Source organism: Chiloscyllium plagiosum, chromosome 12, assembly GCF_004010195.1.
Source record: "Chiloscyllium plagiosum isolate BGI_BamShark_2017 chromosome 12, ASM401019v2, whole genome shotgun sequence".
Lineage (NCBI taxonomy): Eukaryota > Metazoa > Chordata > Chondrichthyes > Orectolobiformes > Hemiscylliidae > Chiloscyllium > Chiloscyllium plagiosum.
The window spans coordinates 36397174-36417704 of NC_057721.1; the positions used below are offsets into that span (position 1 = coordinate 36397174).

At 39.8% G+C, this 20531-nt stretch overlaps 1 protein-coding gene across 4 annotated transcripts in view; it reads left to right on the top strand.

Annotated features, from left to right (window-relative positions):
* epha6 (eph receptor A6) overlaps window positions 1–20531 on the top strand; it is a 674628-nt gene that overhangs the window by 24071 nt on the left and 630026 nt on the right. The gene's annotated exons all lie outside the window — the stretch shown is intronic.

Consider the following 20531-nt stretch of genomic DNA (forward strand, 5'->3'; position numbering starts at 1 on the left):
GAATCCTTAGAGTATAAAAAAAAGTAGGAGTATACTTAAGAGGGAAAGCAGGAGGGCAAAATGGGGGCACGAGATAGCTTTGGCAAATAGAATTAAGGAGAATCCAAAGGGTTTTTACAAACATATTAAGGACCAAAGGGTAACTAGGGAGAGAATAGGGCTTCTCAAAGATCAGCAAGACGGCCACAGAAAATGTGGAGCCACAGAAAATGGGGGAGATACTAAAAGAATATTTTGCATCAGTATTTACTGTGGAAAATGATATGGAAGATATAGACTGTAGGGAAATAGATGGTGACATCTTGCAAAATGTCCAGATTACAGAGGAGGAAGTGCTGGATGTCTTGAAATGGTTAAAGGTGGATAAATCCCCAGGTGTACCCAAGAACTCTGGGAAGCTAAAGAAGTGATTGCTAGGCCTCTTGCTGAGATATTTGTATCATCGATAGTCACAGGTGAGGTGCCGGAAGACCTGGAGGTTGGCAAACATGGTGCCACTGTTTAAGGGCGGAAAAGACAAGCCAGGGAACTATAGACCGTGTGAGCCTGCTCTGTGTTGATCAAGTTGTTGGAGGGAATCCTGAGGGACAGGATGTACATGTATTTGGAAAGGCAAGGACTAGTTAGAGATAGTCAACATGGCTTTGTACGTGGGAAATCATGTCTCTCAAACTTGATTGAGTTTTTTGAAGAAGTAACAAAGAAGATTGAGAGCAGAGCAGTAAATGTGATCTATATGAACTTCAGTAAGGCGTTCAACAAGGTTCCCCATGGGAGACTGATTAGCAAGGTTAAATCTCTTGGAATACAGGGAGAACTAGCCATTTGGATACAGAACTGGCTCAAAGGTAGAGGTTAGAGGGTGGTGGTGGAGGGGTTGTTTTTCAGACTGGAGGCCTGTGACCAGTGGAGTGCCACAAGGATCGGTGCTGGGCCCACCAGTTTTTGTCATTTACATAAATGATTTGGATGTGAGCATAAGAGGTACAGTTAGTAAGTTTGCAGATGACACCAAAATTGCAGGTATAGTGGACAGCGAAGAGGGTTACCTCCGATTACAACAGGATCTGGACCAGTGGGCTGAGATGTAGCAGATGGAGTTTAATTCCGATAAATGTGAGGTGCTACATTTTGGGAAAGCAAATCTTAGCAGGACTTATACACTTAATGGTAAGGTCCTAGGGAGTGTTGCTGAACAAAGAGACCTTGGAGTGCAGGTTCATAGCTCCTTGAAAGTGGAGTTGCAGGTAGATAGGATAGTGAAGAAGGTGTTTGGTATGTTTTCCTGTATTGGTCAGAGTATTGAGTACAGGAGTTGGGAGGTCATGTTGCGGCTGTACAGGACATTGATTAGGCCACTGTTGGAATATTGCGTGCAATTCTGGTCGTCTTCCTATCGGAAAGATGTTGTGAAACTTGAAAGGGTTCAGAAAAGATTTACAAGGATGTTTCCATGGTTGGAGGATTTGAGCGATAAGGCGAGGCTGAACAGGCTGGGGCTGTTTTCCCTAGAGCGTCGGAGGCTGAGGGTGACCTTTATAGATGTTTACAAAATTGAGGGTCATGGATAGGATAAATAGACAAAGTCTTTTCCCTGGGGTCGGGGAGTCCAGAACTAGAAGGCATAGGTTTAGGGTGAGAGGGGAAAGATATAAAGAGACTTAAGGGGCAATGTTTTCAGAGGGTGGTACATGTATGGAAATGAGCTGCCAGAGGAAGTGGTGGAGGCTGGTACAATTGCAACATTTAAGAGGCATTTGGATGGGTATATGAATAGGAAGGGTTTGGAGGGAAATGGGCCATGTGCTGGCAGGTGAGACTAGGTTGGGTTGGGATATCTGGTTGGCATGGACAGGTTGGACTGAAGGGTCTGTTTCCATGCTGTACATCTGACTGACTCTGTGTAGGTTAGGTGGATTGGCTGGGCTAAACTTCCCTGCAGTGTGCAGTTTAAGTGGGTTAAGTAAGATAAATGAGGGTTTACAAGGATATGTGTTTTGGAGGGTCAGTGCAGACTTGATGTGTCAAATGACCTCTGTCTGTACTGCAGGGGTTTTATGAAATGAGGTGATGCATTTGTGAAGTATACAGCGAATAGCAAAACCCTTAGCATCAACATAGAGCAGGGTCTTGGCGACTGGTCCACAGTTCCCTGAAAGTGACAACACCAGTGGAGAAGTGGTCAAATGGTGTCTGGCATGACTGCTTTCATTGGTTGGGGCATAGAGTATTCAGAAACTGGCAAGTCTTGTTGCAGCTGTCTTGAACTTTATTTAGGCCACATTTTGAATATTGTTTACAGTTCTGGTCTTCACACTACCAGAAGGATGTGGAGGTGTTGAAGAGGGTGCAGAAAAGGCTTACCATGATGTTGTCTGATTTGAAGGGTATTAGCCATAAGGTGAGAGTGGGCAAACTTGGTTTGTTTTCATTTAGGAATGTCAGAGGCTGAGGGGTGACCTGATGGAATCCCTACAGTGCAGAAAGAGGCCATTTGGCCCACTGAGTCTACGCCAACCCTCTGAAGAGCATCTACCAAGACCTGCCCTTATCCCTATAATCCTGCATAGGGTTTCTACCGTGGCAAGTCTACCTAACCTGCATATGCTTGGCAGGAAACTGAAGTACCAGTAGGAACCCATGCAGACACAGATGATTGTGTGGAGCTTGCTTGTTCTCCCAAGGCTGCAATCGAACCCGGTTTGCTGTTGCTGAGGCAGTAGTGCTAACCACTTTGTTGACCTGATAAAAGTTTACAAAATTGAGGTTTAGGTAGAATGGACAGTCAGCATTTTTTTCCAAGGGTAGAAATGTCAGTTACTAAGAGAAGTAGGTTTAAGGTGGGAGGGGATAAGTTTAAAGGAGATGAGGCAGGTGTTTTTCATTAGGGGTTCTTAGGTACCTGGAGTGTGCTGTCAGAGGTGGTGGTAGAAATGAATATAATAGCAATGTTTAAGAAGTGTATTGACCAATGTGGTATTAGGCAGTGAATAGTGGGATATGGTCTGTGTTGAGGCTAAAGGATTTTAGTTTAGAAAGGTATCATGTGTCAGTGCAGGTTTGGGCTGAAAGGCCTTTCATGTGCTGTACTGTTCTTTTTACATGCCTTATCAACAGTCACTAAGTTGATTGAGCGCAAATGTTTTCTGACAAAAACATAAAATCTATACTTGGAAATGTCTGCATGATAATGGTTTGAAATGACTAAAGTGACAGTAATAACACTACTCTCTTTTGAGAGAAAGATTGTTTTGGTTTTGGATTAATTAATTACACTCTGTGTCACCCTCACTCAGGCATGGTGTCTTTTTTAATAATCCATGTTGCATAATTTTGCCTTAAAGGGAATAACTTTTTTCAATTTGCAGCAGTTGTGCCAGATGGTTTTTTTTTCAAATAGTAGATCTCCCGATCAGAATAAGAGCAGTGTGTGGTGACAAATTTCATGGTAATGTCTCATTAGAGTTAACAGAGGGCAGCTTAGGTTTTTTCAATTAATGCATTGTATTCTGTCTCAACCTTTTAGCTGAGAAAATAAAGAATGATTATTGCTGCTCAGGTGAATATGGTTTAAGGAGGATGGCTCTTCTAATTAATGTTTTGTGCAATGGCTTCCATATGATATTTTGGTTAATCAAGCCAGAATGAACATAATGGCATGAGCAATTCTCAACTTGAGAGCATTTAATCTGAGAATAGCTCTGTCAGATGAGTCAGTAAGCAAGCAGTGTGCTTTGAGTGATTTGGGTTAATGGACCATTTAGGCTTGTGGTCTGAATTTCAAGAAAGAGAAAATTGAAATCAAAAACCTCAATCAGTTGTTAATGCCTGTTATAGATGTTTGGTGAAGTGAGATGATTGTAAGCAGAGATTATGTTCTCACTGTCAGTGTGTGCAAGTTTATTCTATTTTTGGTGTCCTGTCTATAAAGAAACACTTAATCATTTGGAATCTGACTCTGCTTGTTTTTTATGACTGGTGTCATCACTGCATAATTCTAAGATATATATCTTAGAATTATGCAGTGATGAAACCAGTGTACAATACCAGGATATTATTACTATGTTAATCCGTATATATTGATGTTACTTTGATATCAGAGCCTGAGAAGCATGTATTGGAGCAGAAGTGTAACATGCTACAAGAGAGCTGGTTTCTGTGGTGTTTGCGCATCTGTATAAATTTGTACAGTAATGAAGAGATTGGCTTCATTCTTAACCTACAATAGGGCTCAGAGATGGTAGGTAGTCTGAGCAGTAGCAGTCTTGTAAGACCACACAACCTATAAGAATGCAAGCACAGACACTTTACACTCAAGAGAACCTAGAGGCATATAGAATCTGACATGTCAAATAGCATATGACCTAATAACCAGAGTCTATTCAAAGCATCAACAATCTTTGTTAGAAAAAGTGTGATGGCAGCAAGGGAAACTTCAGAATGTGTGAATAGAAGCCAGATAATCATCCACAAGGCACCAGACTTTTTTTAAAAAGAGGCAAGCCTCTGGACAGAACCTCAGAAGACTTAAAGGAGGGAGGGGGGAGCACAATAGGAAATCTCCAGAGAACAAGTTGTTAATCGGATGACTTTGAGAAAAGAAACATAACAATCTTGTCAGTAATTACTGGGTCAGTGTGATGCGGTAATTGATTGGGATGGCCATGTCAGTTGAGACATTGCCATAACAGCTTGAAAATGTCGAGGGCCTACAGCCAGGCCAGAATTGGGAGTTCTCTGGAAGCAGTCAGTCAGTACTACAAAGCAGTATCCAGTCAGTATGTTTCTGCATGTGGTTAGGCCAATAGCAATAATGTCCTCCAAGACAGAGTTTAGAAGGAAGTTCTACTGACTTTTTGATTGAATTGTTTGATCAGATTTCTTCTTTTTGATTGTAAACAAAGGGCAGGATTTAATCAATACTCCTCCCTGTCATGACAGCAATCAATTGAAAGTATATTTAACAAATTTTAAATGGACTAGCTATCTGCTGCACATAACTAACATTAAGCTGTTAAGAGATTGTTTCATTTGTACACATCAGGAATGAAGGGTTGTCCAGTTTTCTTAAGTCAGACAATTATTGGAGCAAACAATTCCATACATTTTGAGCTGTGGTCAGTTCCCAGACTCTAGCTATGATAGTCTGTGTTGCCTGTATACGATTTAGTTGGATGGGTAAACACCAAGATGGTGGTGTTGCCTCCTGAAAGTCTGCCAAATGAGTGAAGACAGTGCCGTGATCAATTTTATTATATTAAAAGTCAAGTAATGTGGGTGCTGGAAGTCTGAAAGAAGCATAGAAAAAGCTGGAGAATTAAACCTGCTGAGTTTCTCCAACATTTTTATATGCTACTTTTCTGTTGTTGGTGTGGCTCAAGGCAACACTAAATGCAAATCCTCCACTAGGGGGAGCTGATTGCTATCAAAGTAGAAGAGTTAATTTCAGTCGATGCGGCAGATTGGCAGATTCCCCCATTGCAGAAACAAGCTCTGCCAGGGGTGAAATTAGGACATCAGTGGTTCAGGACTACATCTTACAATTGAAAGGATTTAATAGGGTATTTAATCTGTAGGGTTAGTTGTTTCAAAATTGGTTGTCAGTCTGTCAGATGTTCAAACTGTGAATGTCAAACTAAGTGATCCTGGGTCGTGGAAGTTCAGGTACATGAGTTTGCAGCAACACTGTCAAGAAGGCTAGCAGATTACTGAAACATATTACATAATTGAAGATACAAAACTTGTCAATGCTGAGCAGAAATGTACAGATCCTGCTAGTTCTTAGAAAATAGATACAATGCTGGAAGAGGGAAATAGAGAATTTTGGCAAGGATTTTCATGGTTATTTGAAGGCTTCAAACCAAAACAAGAGTACCTGTAAGTACAGGAGTAAGATGTTGTGTCCATGTACTTGGATACGGCTAGAAAAGTGCCTTGCCCATTATTTGAAAAGGTGAAGATACAGTTAGACATGTTTTTAAAAAGTGGGGTCATGAACCAGCAGTTTGGCTTTTTGGGCTAGTGGCAGTTCGCAAACCCAATGGAGAACAACTATGGTGTGAGGATTCTACCTGACTGAACAAAGTGGTTCCAAGAAATGTTCAGCCAATTGTCGGATTAGTCAAAAGCAAGTGTTTTGCTAAACGCACAGTGAGTGACAGATGTTTGACAGATAACCCTAGAATACAAATAAAGGTTATCGATCTGCATTCATCATGCCAATTGGACAATTCTCTTTCAGTTATCAACCATTTTGGAATTTCATTAGAACTGGGAATATTTCAAAGAGCAATGTCAAAGGAGTTTTAAAGGCAAGCCAAGGTATTTATCACATTGGCTGCATCCTGTTACATGATTAGACCAAATAGGAATATCACCATAGTCAGGGAAAACTCTACAGTAATATAAAATGTATGCTTTTCACTCGAAGTGTAAATTTCAAAGATAAATGTTCATGGGGCATGTAATAGAGGAGTGAAGAATTAGTGGACCCTGGAAAGACTATCCCCAAAGTGAATTTATGCAACCCAAGTGCGTACGATATTTCCATTGATTCTTCAGAATAGTGAACTAGATGGTAAAGTTGATCCAAACTAAGGTAATCGCTCAACCCATAAGAGCCTTAAAGGTCATCAAGCGTGCTGAGTCAGGGGAAGATATTGGCTTAGTAGATTACTGTCAGACATAATAATTCCACTGTAACCCAAGCTTATTTGCCATAGTCACTGCAGATGTATTCATAAGACTTAGTGCAGTCCTCATTCAGGTGAATGATGGAAACAGAAAGCCTGAGGGTTGAGAGAGACCAAACACCAGATGTACAGCAATTGAAAAAGAAGCTTTTTCAGGGGAGTTGAGATTCCAGAAAAAGCAAAGTTCTGTGGATTCTGGAGATTTGAAAAATAAAGGTGCTGAGAAACTAAGCAGGTCTGGCAGTATTCACAGTGAGGATAATAAATATTGAGTCCAATGACTCTTCAGAACCTAATGTTTTGCAAGAATCTATATTCACTCAAACTACTCATGGCTAGAAAATTTAAATTCAATGTTGTTGAAGTGCAATTTCAGATTGAACACAACTGTTCAGGATTATGAAGAGGTAAAGGAGAGTTTAAAAAAACACCACAGAAGAAAGCAAGAGTGGTATGCCTCTGACCTGGGCCAAATTGTGAAAAAGGGACAGGTGAGCAGAGTGAGCTGGCCTTGGATCAGAGCAACCAAATTCACAATCAGTCATCAGTTCAGCTGAAGATGTATTGAGAAACTAGAAGGCATTGATGTTATGCAAGCCAAAGTGTGTGTGTGTGTGATTTACGACAGGTTGTGGGATTGAGAACTGTTCCATATCAAATGCCATTTGGAATGGTCCTGTAGTTTTAGGGATGATGAACTATTGTCCTCCTGGAAATCAAGCAAGCCAGACCAGAATATCCAGAGAAATAGGTGCTCTCTACCTGAGATATTCCAACTTTGAGGGTGTTATGGGAGCAGATTGTGGAAAAATTGAATAGCTAAGTTGCTGGAATAGTGCAAGCAAGAAAGAAAGAAATTGAGGCAATAAGTTATGAAAATGTAAATCTGCAAGTTATTCCACTAACATTTAGCAAAGAGCGTGAGAGGGCTATCTGGAGGGAAGAGGACACTACTGGATATTTGCATACACATCATTGTGTAAGTTGCAGTACAGGACAGTGTGATTAGATTAGATTACAGTGTGAAAACAGGCCCTTCGGCCCAACAAGTCCACACCGACCAGCCGAAGCGAAACCCACCCATAACCCTACATTTACCCTTGCCTAACACTACAGGCAATTTAGTATGGCCAATTCACCTGACCCTGCACATCTTTTTGGATGGTGGGAGGAAACCGGAGCACCCGGAGGAAACCCACGCAGACACTGGGAGAACGTGCAAACTCCACACAGTCAGTCGCCTGAGGCGGGAATTGAACCCGGGTCTCTGGCGCTGTGAGGCAGCAGTACTAACCACTGTGCCACCGTGCCGCCCACTAAGAGGCTTACTTTAGGATGAGGATAAGATAAGGGTAGATGGGACTTGGAACAGCAGTAGTTTCTGCGTGTGAATGTAGATGCCCAATTTTCAAGAAAACTAGGAGAGTTTAGAATTTGTGAAGGGACAAGCAGCCCAAGGCATGGTTCCTATAATATGTTCATGAAGCATGCCGGTAACAATATTCTCTTCAAGCAACTGGTTTTATTCTGTACTTTAAAATGATTGTCATCTGTGGCAGTTTGTTTAGAGCTCCCATCAATAGGTCGCTATTATTTTGAATAAGCTTGTGGATTCATCAAGACAGTGTGAGCATCAATAATCAAGAAACTTGGATAGTGGAGTGGAACAATTGAACACTGACAATGCATCTTTTTGTCTATTTTTCAAGGTAAATATCATGAATTATGCAATGGTGAGCAAAGATTGTCCATGTGCTGCTTAAGGAGAGTCTGCAAGGTTCAAATAATCCAGAGATTGAGATTTTAGTTTAAGCACATGAATAAATGCTGTGGAATTGTTGTAACAAGAACATTTTAATCTGAAATGTCCTGAATTATGTTAATTGTGGAAGCAAGTTGAGTTTCTTATTTCAAATGTTGCTGCGGTTCACTTGTTCATAGACACGCTGTATTTTCAGGTAGAAGTAAGCGGAGATCTTGTACAGGTTAAAAATGTATCCCATTTCAGTTCCAGGACATTGAAGTCTGTTAGATAATGGAGAAAATTGGAATAATGAAAATGTAGCTTGTTCCAGCATTTATTGCAAAATATCTAGCCCTAATTCACTCTTGATCCCCTCTCTCCACACCCCCCGCCCCCCCCTCCTGAAAATGCACTGACTGTTTGAAATGGTGATGAAAGTAGAATGAAAAATCAAATAGGTACTGAGATGAAATCTGGGGAAATCTTGGAGAAAAAAAGCAGGTTAATGGAACCTAATGGATAAATGTTTCAAAGGGCTGGCTCAGGCATAATGGGTTGAATGGCTTCCTGTAATCATTTTGTAATGTGGTGCAGAAAATGTGTCCATCCCTGCAGGTTTTAATTATGGTGTGGACCTTGAGGGAAAATGTGGCTTTTGGTGCATCTCATCATCATCTCCCCAAGCTCTCCTTTTGTGTGGCTTGTAAATCTTATCACCACTCTTTCTTATAATCTACTCACTTGATCTCTGCAACTTTACATTCCTTGCTTTTTTTATTGCTTATCTACACCTGAACTTGCCGTCTACCTGCTGATCCTTTCTTACACCTCCCTTGAAGTCCTTTTCCAAGTTCTCTCTGGCTAATTGGCTTCTAAATTCAGCTATTTTAAAGACATGTGCTGTCACACCTTAACCTCAGGTTTTATCTGTAAGCTTTTGAAATTTGCATATTATATTTAAAGTTAATTGAGGCAATCTACTTATGAGAAACCAAAACTAAGTTGCTCATGGGTCATTCAACTAAACAGTACTGACATCTTGAATTAATTTGCTGCAAATGTTCAGATTGGAAAATTGACCAAAGCATCTTAACCTCCGGCAAACTATCCACTCCAGACATGAGCTTTCAGGAGAGTCTCAAGATGGTTGAATGCAGTCAGGAAAATTGAATGGATACTTTTTTCCAAAAGTCATCTAATTTTTTTAGATTTGTTTTATTTAACCACTACTTTAATGAAAATTCTCATTGCTAAAGCAAGAGGATTCAGAAAAACAAATCGGCAACAGAGGCAAATCTGACTGGATTGTACAGTTGCGTTAAGTTTACATATTCATAATTTTTTTGCTTATGAATTTTTAAGTGGGTGGTGAGAGGAATTGACTTCATAATGTGATCACAAATTCAGATCGCACTGACAAAATATATAGAAACCTTTAGGTTTCATTTTGATGTATTCTTTGCATGCCTGTATAGTAAAAACTGCTTGCATGAATTTGTGCTACTACTCTTTATGGGAAGTCTGGTTGGATAACCAGTTCAGAAGATTACCACCAGTTTATTTTCCTTTTTATAGCTAGTTAAAAATAGTTTAGGTTTTGTGTAATTCAGCACAATTGTAATAAGAACAGAATGCAATATTTCTAATTGTCAGTCATCACAAATACACTAAAGTCATAAATGTTGGTTTATAATGAAGCCCACTAATAACCTTTATCCATTAAAGCACCTTTAATTATCTTCTCAAAGAGCTGTCCAGCTCATGAATTAGAATTCAGTGTCATCACCCCATTACAGATATTTTAAATCAATCTTTTTAGATTGCCAGTACTAGAGCAGATGTGACTTGCACACCAGACTTTCTGGCTCAGAGGCAAGGACACTACTATTACATCACAATAATTCTTCATTCCTGTTATTATGTGAAAAGTAGCAACCATTACGATCACTCCAAACTCCCATAAACAATTTTATAACAGACAAATTATCTGCTTTTTGCAGTGGTTGAGTAGTGAATATTGTCCAGAACATCTAAGCAAACACTCTAGTGCAGGCCTATGGGATCTTTTTACATCCACTTGTGGTGACAGGTCTATTATCATTTTATCACTTATCCAAATGGCAGCACTTCTGACAGAATAGCACCAGGGCACAACTAGTGATACTGGTTAACCACCATCTCTGGGTGCTTTGAAAAGACATTAGTGAATCCCATTGAAAAATCTCAAGGTTGTGATGTTGGTATTCCCATGATCTGAAACACAGAATTCCAATATTTTGAACTAGTGCTGAATAGGTTAGGCATTTTGGTGAGCCTGCATGGTTGGTATTCCTATGAGTTTGATAACCTAACAAGTTGTGAAGATGCGTATTGAGTTCCCTGATGGAATTTCTCCAGTCACAACCTTGCCCTAGATAACTTGGAAGTTTGTGTTGTTACAACCAAATTGGTGTCCAATCATGCTCCAAGATTGTATCACGGCTTTCAGAGGTTGAGTTAATAATTGATTCAGTGTATTCCGGTAAATGAGCTTTCATGTATATTGACTACATTTATTTTTCTAATGCTTCTGGCAAGGCTTGCCTTAAAAAATCCTGGAAATCTATTCAACTGATGAATAGTAAAGCTGTAAAATAAACATTAAAGATATTGAATAAATCTACTTCTCATTCCTTTACATTTTCACATGAGAAAAGAATTGCAGGGATATATGTGGAGCTCACTGGTCATTAATTAGGCAGTCCAAATGTTGTATTTAGTGATTTTTGATACACCTAAATTAGGGGAAATGCATATTTCAAATCTACTAGCACGAATTGCATCTCAATTGCACCAATTTAAAATTTTATCCATTTTTATGGGGTATTTTAATTTAAAAAACCGAGAGGCTGTTGGCCTACTAATCATTTGAGTAGCAAAGCCAAGTCAAACATGAGCAGTATAAAGATGGAAAAAGTGAGGACTGCAGATGCTGGAGATCAGAGTCAAAAGGTGTGGTGCTGGAAAAGCACAGCAGCTTAGGCAGCAATTGAGGAGCAGGAGAGTCGACGTTTTAGGGATAAGCCCTTCAGGAGTGTGGGGTGTAGAAGGGGGCTGAGATAAATGTGGGGGTGGGGTAGCTGGGAAGGTGATTGATGTAGGTGGGAAAGATGGTCAGGGAGGACACTTCGAGAGCAGTGCTGAGTTGAAGGGTAGTATCTGGGATCAGGTGGGGGGAGGGGAGATGAGGAAACTGGTGAAGTCTATGTTGATGCCATGTGATTGGAGGGTCCCAAGGCAGAACGTCAAGTGTTCTTACTCCAGTCGTCAGGTGGCTTAGATTTGGCAGTGGAGGAGGCCCAGGACTTGGATGCCCTCTGAGTGGGAGGGGGTGTTGAAGTGGTCAGCCACGCAAAGGTGGTCCCATTGACTGGTTTGAGGCAATTATGTGGGTGGATGATGGAAAATAACATGGAAGATGGAGGATGAGAATTGATAAGCATGCTCCATCTTTAAAATGAGTTTGGAATGAAAGCCTTGAAGGGTTAAATTGTAAGGAACTGGTTATGTAAGTGTAACTTAAACCTTAGTGAATATAAAGATTTAAAGGTGGCGTTTTAAAATGAGTAAAGCGTTTGATAATGTAAGTACTGTGAAATTATGTTCTCTGGAGCAAACCTTGTGAACAAGGAGACTCAGCTTGTCAAGCTAGAACTAGCTGCACAGGAATTAAATAAGTACACACTTCCTTAGAATTCTAGGGTTATCCCCTGCTGCCACAAAATAAAAGGGCTATGAATCAACTGAACTTTAAGGCCAAGATTGACAGGTCTCCTTTACAGCAATGGTTGAGCAATAAAAAAAAAGGGCTAGATGTCACAAAATAAGTTCATATTTGAAGTTGTGGTTGTGTTTCTAAAAATCCACAACTATAAGTGAATAATTGATTCCCATAGACATCAAATGTTGAAGTCAGATTTGTGTTCCTTCGGACATTTTGTTTATTTCCAGGCAAAAAATATATAAGTTGAAATAAATTAAAATGCATCCTAAAACACTAAAATACTGTCTGCCATCTGTGCAATATTTAAAAAAAAACATTTTTAAAAATTTTGTAATTTAGATTCACCAACTTCATCTCGGAAAGTAACAGCAGGAAGCTGCAGAGTCCCTGCACTGAGAAACCTGTACCATTAGATGGCGCCCTTCAGTATGAGTTAAGGCTAGGTAACCGCAGATGCTTCAATGACTGCAGGAATGGTCTAAGTTAAGAACAGGGTTGGGTCCACACTGGTATGGAGGAAGCAGAACCAGGTGGACAGAAGGTTTGACGGGTGGAGGAAGGAGTGTGGTGAAGGCAGTTTTGAGGTTAGGTATGCCAAGGGTGGGAGGGAGTTAATTCTGAGACCAGGTTGGAGGTAAGCAATGGTGTTTAAATTATTTGAAATATGTTGGCATTGCCAATGAGACAATTTAACTCAAGGACTTGGTGCTCTAAAAAGACAAATCTAAATGCATCAGTGGCCCAAAGAGAGTCAAGAATACAACATACGCAAATCACTAATATAGTGACATAAGTTTGTAAGGCCATGGTTAAAACAAGTCTACATATTTCTTTTCCTCTAGTGATAACCTTTTGAAGTGGAGAAGTGATACTAACCTTGTATTTGAAGTTGGTTCGATCACACTTGGAGCACTGCATTTTCTGGACACAATTGTACAGCATGTTGAAGTAGTAATGAAGGTGCAAAAGGATGACAGGACTTGGAATATACAATTAAATAGATTAATTGTTTAAATCCTTAGCTTTTCTTTTCTAAATCTAAGAATAGTAAAAACAATGAAAGATGATGGTAGTACTTGTGGAAAGAGTAAAACTGGAGAGCATCAATTTAACAGTTCTCCACTAAGAAATCAATTGAGGAATTCAGAAGAAACTTTTGTCCAGGGAAGTGTGGAACATGCTATTTCTAAAAAAAAAAAGTCATTTGAGGTGTACTAGTATTCTAAATATATTTATTAGGACCAAGAGTTTTGATTTTGAGGCCCAAGTGTAGCTTAGACCAATTGGGCTAAGTGTCCAGTTCCTTTTCTGTGATTCAGTAATGATCTTCCAACATGGTATAAACTGGCAAAATTTAACATCTTAGTTCCGGAGGAATTGGAGTCAAACAATTCGACAACTGGAAGGCTGGGCAGCTTCCTTTTTTTAAAAAAAAATGGAGATCCAATTCCCGACTCCGTGCCTGATGTCCTTGTTCAACAGAATCTGCACCTCACCATGAGTTAGATTTATTGTAATCATCCTCTTCGAGTGTAAGGATCAACACAGTCCACTTGGTCTAGTGTGGCAGAGGGAAACTGCTTCCTGGTGTAACTAGAAGTAGTTCTTCTAACAAACAATACATGTTAGAAATGAATTAGTTTACATTTCTGCGATTAAACATCGTCAGACTGGAGAGGACCTGGATGTCAGGTTTTACTCCTTTGAGATTCTAATTACATTGCCCAGGGGGCCACATATTGACATTGGTAAGTAAGTGCATCTCTTGTATTGGCCCTTTAGAGGTTGTATGCAATGTTTCAATGATGTTTCTTTTTCCCTTAATGCATTTGTGTATTTACTTAGCACCAAACTCAAAGTCTCTGAACTGACAAATTCAGGAAAGCTGGATATTTCGCTGTTGGTCATGAATTTTGCTAGTTGACAGATCCTTTTGTTTTTGATTCTATTCCTGACAGTTTGAGGACTATGGGTCCCTTTTAAACTGGAAGGCATTTTAATCTTTTGGATTTTGCTTTTAAAGGACATCTTTGCAGCTGAACTGGACAATTTCTTCTAGGTAATCTTGTGAGCTGTTGAACATTGGCCATTTGTCATCAATGGTGGTTTCCATGGTTTTGTATGCTACATATTCAATTGGTGTCAGTGACTTTTATTCTCCATATCTCTGAATTATATAGATTGCTTTACTTCAACTTGTTGATTGGTTTGAACCTTCTCAGTTTCCTTCATTGATTCCTCTTTTGGTACAGCCAACATGTTCCCTTCCTCAATTCTGAGGATTGCTGCTTGCTCAACATGATTTGCCACCGTCACTGAGGATTCATCTTCGTGAGAAGATGAGCAAGTCAAAAATACTGTGAACTTTTTCTCTTCATAGGCACCAGACTTGAACCTATTGTTTACTTGCACACCAATCTGCATTCACTCCTGTTTATATCAGTTATAACTTAATCAGTTGGCTTAAATTAATTGTACGACCTATTGGTTTCCCATTGCTTGTGTTTTTCTCACAAACCTTGCTGATTTTTAAATTCTGAATTTTCTTCAGTGTTGTTGGCAGTGTAGTCACAGATCCAATTTCATTGACAATATAAAACCCATTTCTTAGACCTTGGTAACTAAGCTCAATAGATTCTGCTTTGATTTCAGTTTTACCATGAGTATTGGAAACATGTTTTTTTTTTAACTTGTCCTTTGGCTGTTTGACCAGCTGTTCCTTGACTCTTGCCATTTGAAGATAATTTGAGGGAAAGTGATGCATTCATACTTGAGAAATTTTGATTGCAACAATGAGCTTTCCTATGTTTGGAATCCCTTTTTTCTTTTTGGAGAGTTGTTTGTAGTATACCTTTTTTAATCTTGAGCGGAGGAGGTTATTAGTTGCACTGTTTTCAATGGCTCTCACTCTCTCTCTGATTGCAGAGTGGCATTTGGTGTCAACTTGAAATTCGTGAGGTGAGCACTGACCTAAATCTCAGATTGCCAAAAACCCTAGTTCTGGATCATCTATTATCTGAAGAATATTTTAGATTACCTTCCATTGTACATTGTTAGCCTCTTTTTGAACATTTCTGAAACTATGGTATGTTACGGACAAAGCATTCATGTTTAATAGTTGGAAGCTGTGACAGTAAGATTACTTTCTTCTATATCATTGACATGTTGATGACTGAAGAGCAAGAAGTTATTCCACTCAGGTGATCATTACGTTTAAAGAATCCAAAACTTTTGTTGGTGAGACATAGTCTATGCACAATCTAAAGTTTACCTTGAACTGATCATGCACTAATCTAAGTAGAGTTCAGGACCCCACTGGTCATGCGCAATGGCTGTCCAGGTTTAATAAGCATATGTTTTAGTGTGCCAAAAGAAGGCCAAAGAAAAAGCTCAGTCAACAATTGAAGAGATGGCACCCCAGCTGGATGCAAACTGAGTTGGTATTTCATTGTGAATTCTGTTCAGAGTCTTAAGTATCAATTGGAACATAAAACATTACAGCATAGTGCAGGCCCTTTGACCCTCCTATGTTGAGTCAACCAGTGGAAACCATCTGAAGCCTATCTAACATATGCTATTCCATTCTCATCCATATGCCTATCCAATGCCCTTAAAATTGGCGAGTCGACTACTGTTGCAGGTAGGCCATTCCACGCCCCTACTATTCAGAGTAAAGAAATTATCTCTGATATCTGTCCTAGATTGATTAGCTCTCCATTTAAATCTGTCCCCTCATGCTAGCCATCACCATCAGAGGAAAATGTCTCACTGTCCAACCTATCTAATCCTCTGATTACCTTATGTCTCAATTAAGTCACCTGTCAACCTTTTTTCTAACAAACAGCCTCCAATCCCTCAGCCTTTCCTTGTATGACCTTCTCTCCATACCAGGCAGCACCCTAGTAAATCTCTCTGAACCCTTTCCAAAGCTTCCACATCCTTCCTATATTGCAGTGACCAGAACTGTATGCAATACTCCAAATGTGGCCGCACCAAAGTGCTGTATAGCTGCAACATGATCTCATGGTTCCAAAACGCAATCCCTCTACCAATAAAAGCTAATATACATTGTCATCTTAACAACCTTATCAACCTGGGTGGCAACTTTCAAGGATCTGTGTACTTGGACACTGAGATCTCTCTGCTCATCTCCACTACCAAGAATCTTGCCATTAACCCAGTACTCTTTATTCCTGTTGCTCCTTCCAAAGTGAATTTCCTCTCTCTTTTCCACATTAAATTCCATTTACCACCCCTCAGTCCAGCTCTGCAGCTTATCTATGTCTCTCTCTAACCTTACAGCATCCTTCGTCACTATCCACAACTCGACCGACCTTAGTGTCATTCACAAATTTACTAATGCATCCTTCTATGCCCTCATCCACATTTATAAAAATGACAAACAGCAGTGGACCCAAAACAGATCCTTGCGGTACACCAGTAGTAACTGAACTCCAGGATGAATATTTCCCATCAACCACCACCCTCTGTCTTTCAGCTAGCCAATTTCTAATCCAAGAAACTAAATCCTCCTCAATCCCATGCCCCTCTATTTTGTGAAATGGCCTACCATGGGGAACCTTATCAAATGCCTTATTGAAATCCATTGTTATGGATTAAGCCAGACCACTCAACATTCTTAAGTGGGCAGCCCAGACCCTAACTTTGCAATTTATTTTGGTAAGTGTACAGTGAAAATTACCCAGATTAACTTAGCTAGGTTGTCTACTAGATTTCAAAACAGACAAAAATTTATTCTCAAAATTACACAATGAAACATAGAACAGAATAAAAAAAAATCCTTGACAGAACTCCTATCCAAACTAGACTTAATTATGCTGTTCCGAGTATACACAACAGTCCCAATAAATAAACTCCAGTATAAATGGAACACATGCTTACAGGTTGAAGTTAGGAGAGAGTAAGTTTCCACACAGCTCACCGTTGGATTTCCAACTAGTTCAAGACTGAACTAAAATGCTCTGCTCAGCTAGAGAGCTGACCACTCCCCTTTCATTGTACAGGTCACCTCTAAAACATGACCATTTTGGCCTGAAGTCTCATCTGTTTATATGTAAACAAAAGGCCTTGCAAAATCCTTTTCATCTCTGTACTAAACCAGACTGATCTGAGCCTGGTCTGGTTTGTTATCCTTTTGAAAAAAAAATCAAAGACAGAGTCTCCTTCAGCCAACGTACAGCTTTTAGAAAAAAAGGACCAGCTTTGTGACACTTCTCCCATTTTTTTAAAAAAAGACATCAATATCAAAAGATCTCTTCATTTTTAACCCCTCAAAATGAAGAAGGGCTCATGCCCGAAACGCTGATTCTCCTGCTCCTTGGATGCTGCCTGACCTGCGCTTTTCCAGCAACACATTTTCAGCTCTAACTATAAGCATCCACAACCCCACACAAATTAAGGCCACGGTACACCCACCACTGAACGCCTCTGCATCTCATTCAAATCTTGAACAAACATCGGCAATCACATTTTCACAACCTGCCACATGCACGATTATCAAATTGAATGGCTGCAACAATGAGCTCCATCTAAACCGTTTAGAATTTTTGTCCTTTTTTTTTTTCCCCACACATCAATGGGTTTTGATCAGTGTATACAATTATCTCAGATGCATTGCTGATATTACAACATTTCAGTGTTTATATTGCCAACACCAAACTTACTCTTTCTCCACCATTGAATATTTATATTGAATGTTCAACTTCCTGGAAAAATACCCGATGGGTCTTTCTATTCCATAGTCATCCTCCTGCAGAAGCATTACCAGTGACACCCACGTCACTGGTATCGATAGCCACGTTGAAAGGCTTTGTGTAATCCAGTGGCTTACACTGGGGCAGTGGTTAACAGTTTTTAGGCTGTCAAATGTCTTTTGACAGTCTGCTGTCAATTGAAACTTCTTGCCCTTTTTTAACAATTCAGTGAGTAGAGCAGCCAAAGTTTGGTACAAACTTTTGGTAAAATCCACTTAATCCCAGGAACCATAGTACTGCTTTTGTTTTTAGTTGACGGTGTAGGAAGTTCCCCAATTACTTTCATTTTTTTCATCCTGTGGGGCCCTTTTGTCCATGTCCAATAACATGGTCCAGGGAGGTGACTTGGACTTTGGCAAAATCACTTTTAGCTAGGTTTATCACCAAGCCTGCCTGCCAAAGTCTATCAAACAAGTCTGATAAATGCTGTAAATTTTCCTTCCACAAGTGACTAAAAACCACCAGGTCATCAATATATACCACAGAGTTGGGTAATCTGGCATTGACCTTTTATTAGTCGGTCTGAAATGACTTTCCAGTAGCGTCTGAGCAAGTTCTACTTAGAAATGTAAGTTGCTTCTCCCACTTTTTTTTGACAGTCCTTCCTTTTCCCCCCGCGCCCCCCGCCCCCCCAAACTGTGGAAATTAGATATGCATCAGTCTTTGTAACGGTGTTGACTTTGCGATAGTCCACACGTAACAGTTGGGTACCATCTGGCTTTGGCACCATGACATAGGTGAGGTCCAGTACACTTTTTGCCACCTTGGAGCATGCACTCTATCTCCTTCTGAACCTGTGCCAACTTTAGAGAGTTGCCTATAAGAATATTGCTGAATTGGAACAGGATCTCCTAGATGTACATCATGCACAATTAGGTAATACATCCCGGTTTATTTCTGCAAATCTTCCCCATGTGATAGTAATAACTCTTCTAGGTCACTTTAATCTTCTTGTGGAAGGTAATTGAATAATTTATTCCAATTTTTGACAACTTCCTCATTGAACATTCCTCATTGAACATTCCTCAAATCAAATTGGACAATGCAGAATCCTTTGAACCTGGTTCTCCCTTCTGTGCTGTAATCATTAACACCTTCTCCTCTTGCTTTCCTTCCCTGTCAAAATACCTTCTGAGCATATTCACATGACACACTTTGAGATTTCTTCCTATCTGGAATCCTTACCAAGTAGTTTGCCTCACTCTATTTCTTGTCAATTTGATGTGGTCCATGAAACCTTGCTTTTAAAGGCTCACCTGCTTCTGGGAGTAACACCAATACCTTCTCCCTAATTGAAAAATTGCAGATTTGTGATTTTGTATCCGCTTCCTGTTTCACTGTGTATTGCACGACTTTTAAATGGTGTCTTGCCAGTTCTCTACCTCTAGTTAATTGTTCTCTAAAACACACAGTCCAAATGGGTGGTCTTTGAATCCTGACCTATTAATTTCTCAATCAATTTTAATGGTCCTCTTCATGCCCAAAAATTAATTCAAATGGACTGAATTTGGTTGATTCATTCAGTGCATCTCTGATCGCAAAAAGTACAAACTGAACTCCCTTCTCTCAATCATCTGGATAATCCTGACCATAAGCCCTCAACGTGGTCTTTAATGTTTGATGCTATTTCTCTAGCGCTCCCTGCGATTCCAGATGGTACACAGTAGATTTAAACTGCTTTATTCCCAAGTTATCCATAACTTCCTTGAAAAGTTTGGATGTGAAGTTTGATCCTTGATCTGGATCTCTATTGGTAGTCTGTATTTTTAAAAAAATAACTTTAGTAGTTCTTCAGCCGTTTTAGCTGTGATGTTGTGTAATGGGATTGCCTCTGGAAATCTAGTCGGCGCATACATTTTAATAAATACTTTTTTGAGGTAGGGGAACACCATCAACCACGACTCTTGTGAAGGGTTCCTCAAATGCTGGAATAGGTATTAAAGGTACAGATTTTATTACTGCCTGTGGTTTTCCAATTAGCTGACAAGTATGACAATCTGGCAAAATTCAACTGCATCTTTGTATAGTCCAGACCAGTAAAAATGTCTTCATCTTAGCCTGCGTTTTCCTCCCCCCTAAATGACCTCCAAGTTGTAGCTCATGCACCACTCTCAATACCACCTTTTCCACACCCTTCTGGCAAAATAATTTGATGAATCTCTGCCCATTTCTCATGTGCCTGAATATGTGATGGTCTCCATTTCCTCATTAAGACGCCATTTGTTAAGTAATAACACACAGGGATACATTCACTTTCCTTCTCTGTAAAAGCCTTTTCTTATAACTGTTTTAACTCCTAATCTTTCTTCTGTAATTCAATCAACTATTTGCCCCTTCTCTGTTCCACTTATGTGATCAAAGAGGTTTTGTATAGCGTTAAGTCGCTTCCTTGCCTGTACCTTTTGATCTCTCCTGCTTCAGCTTGTGCCTCTGTGATCTTGTGATCGCAGAGAAAATTTCTGGAAAAACATTCTCCATGTCTTCAATTACCTGCATCTCCACTGACTTTTCAACTAGAGTAGGCATCATTCCTACTGATGAATTAGCTATACCATTTG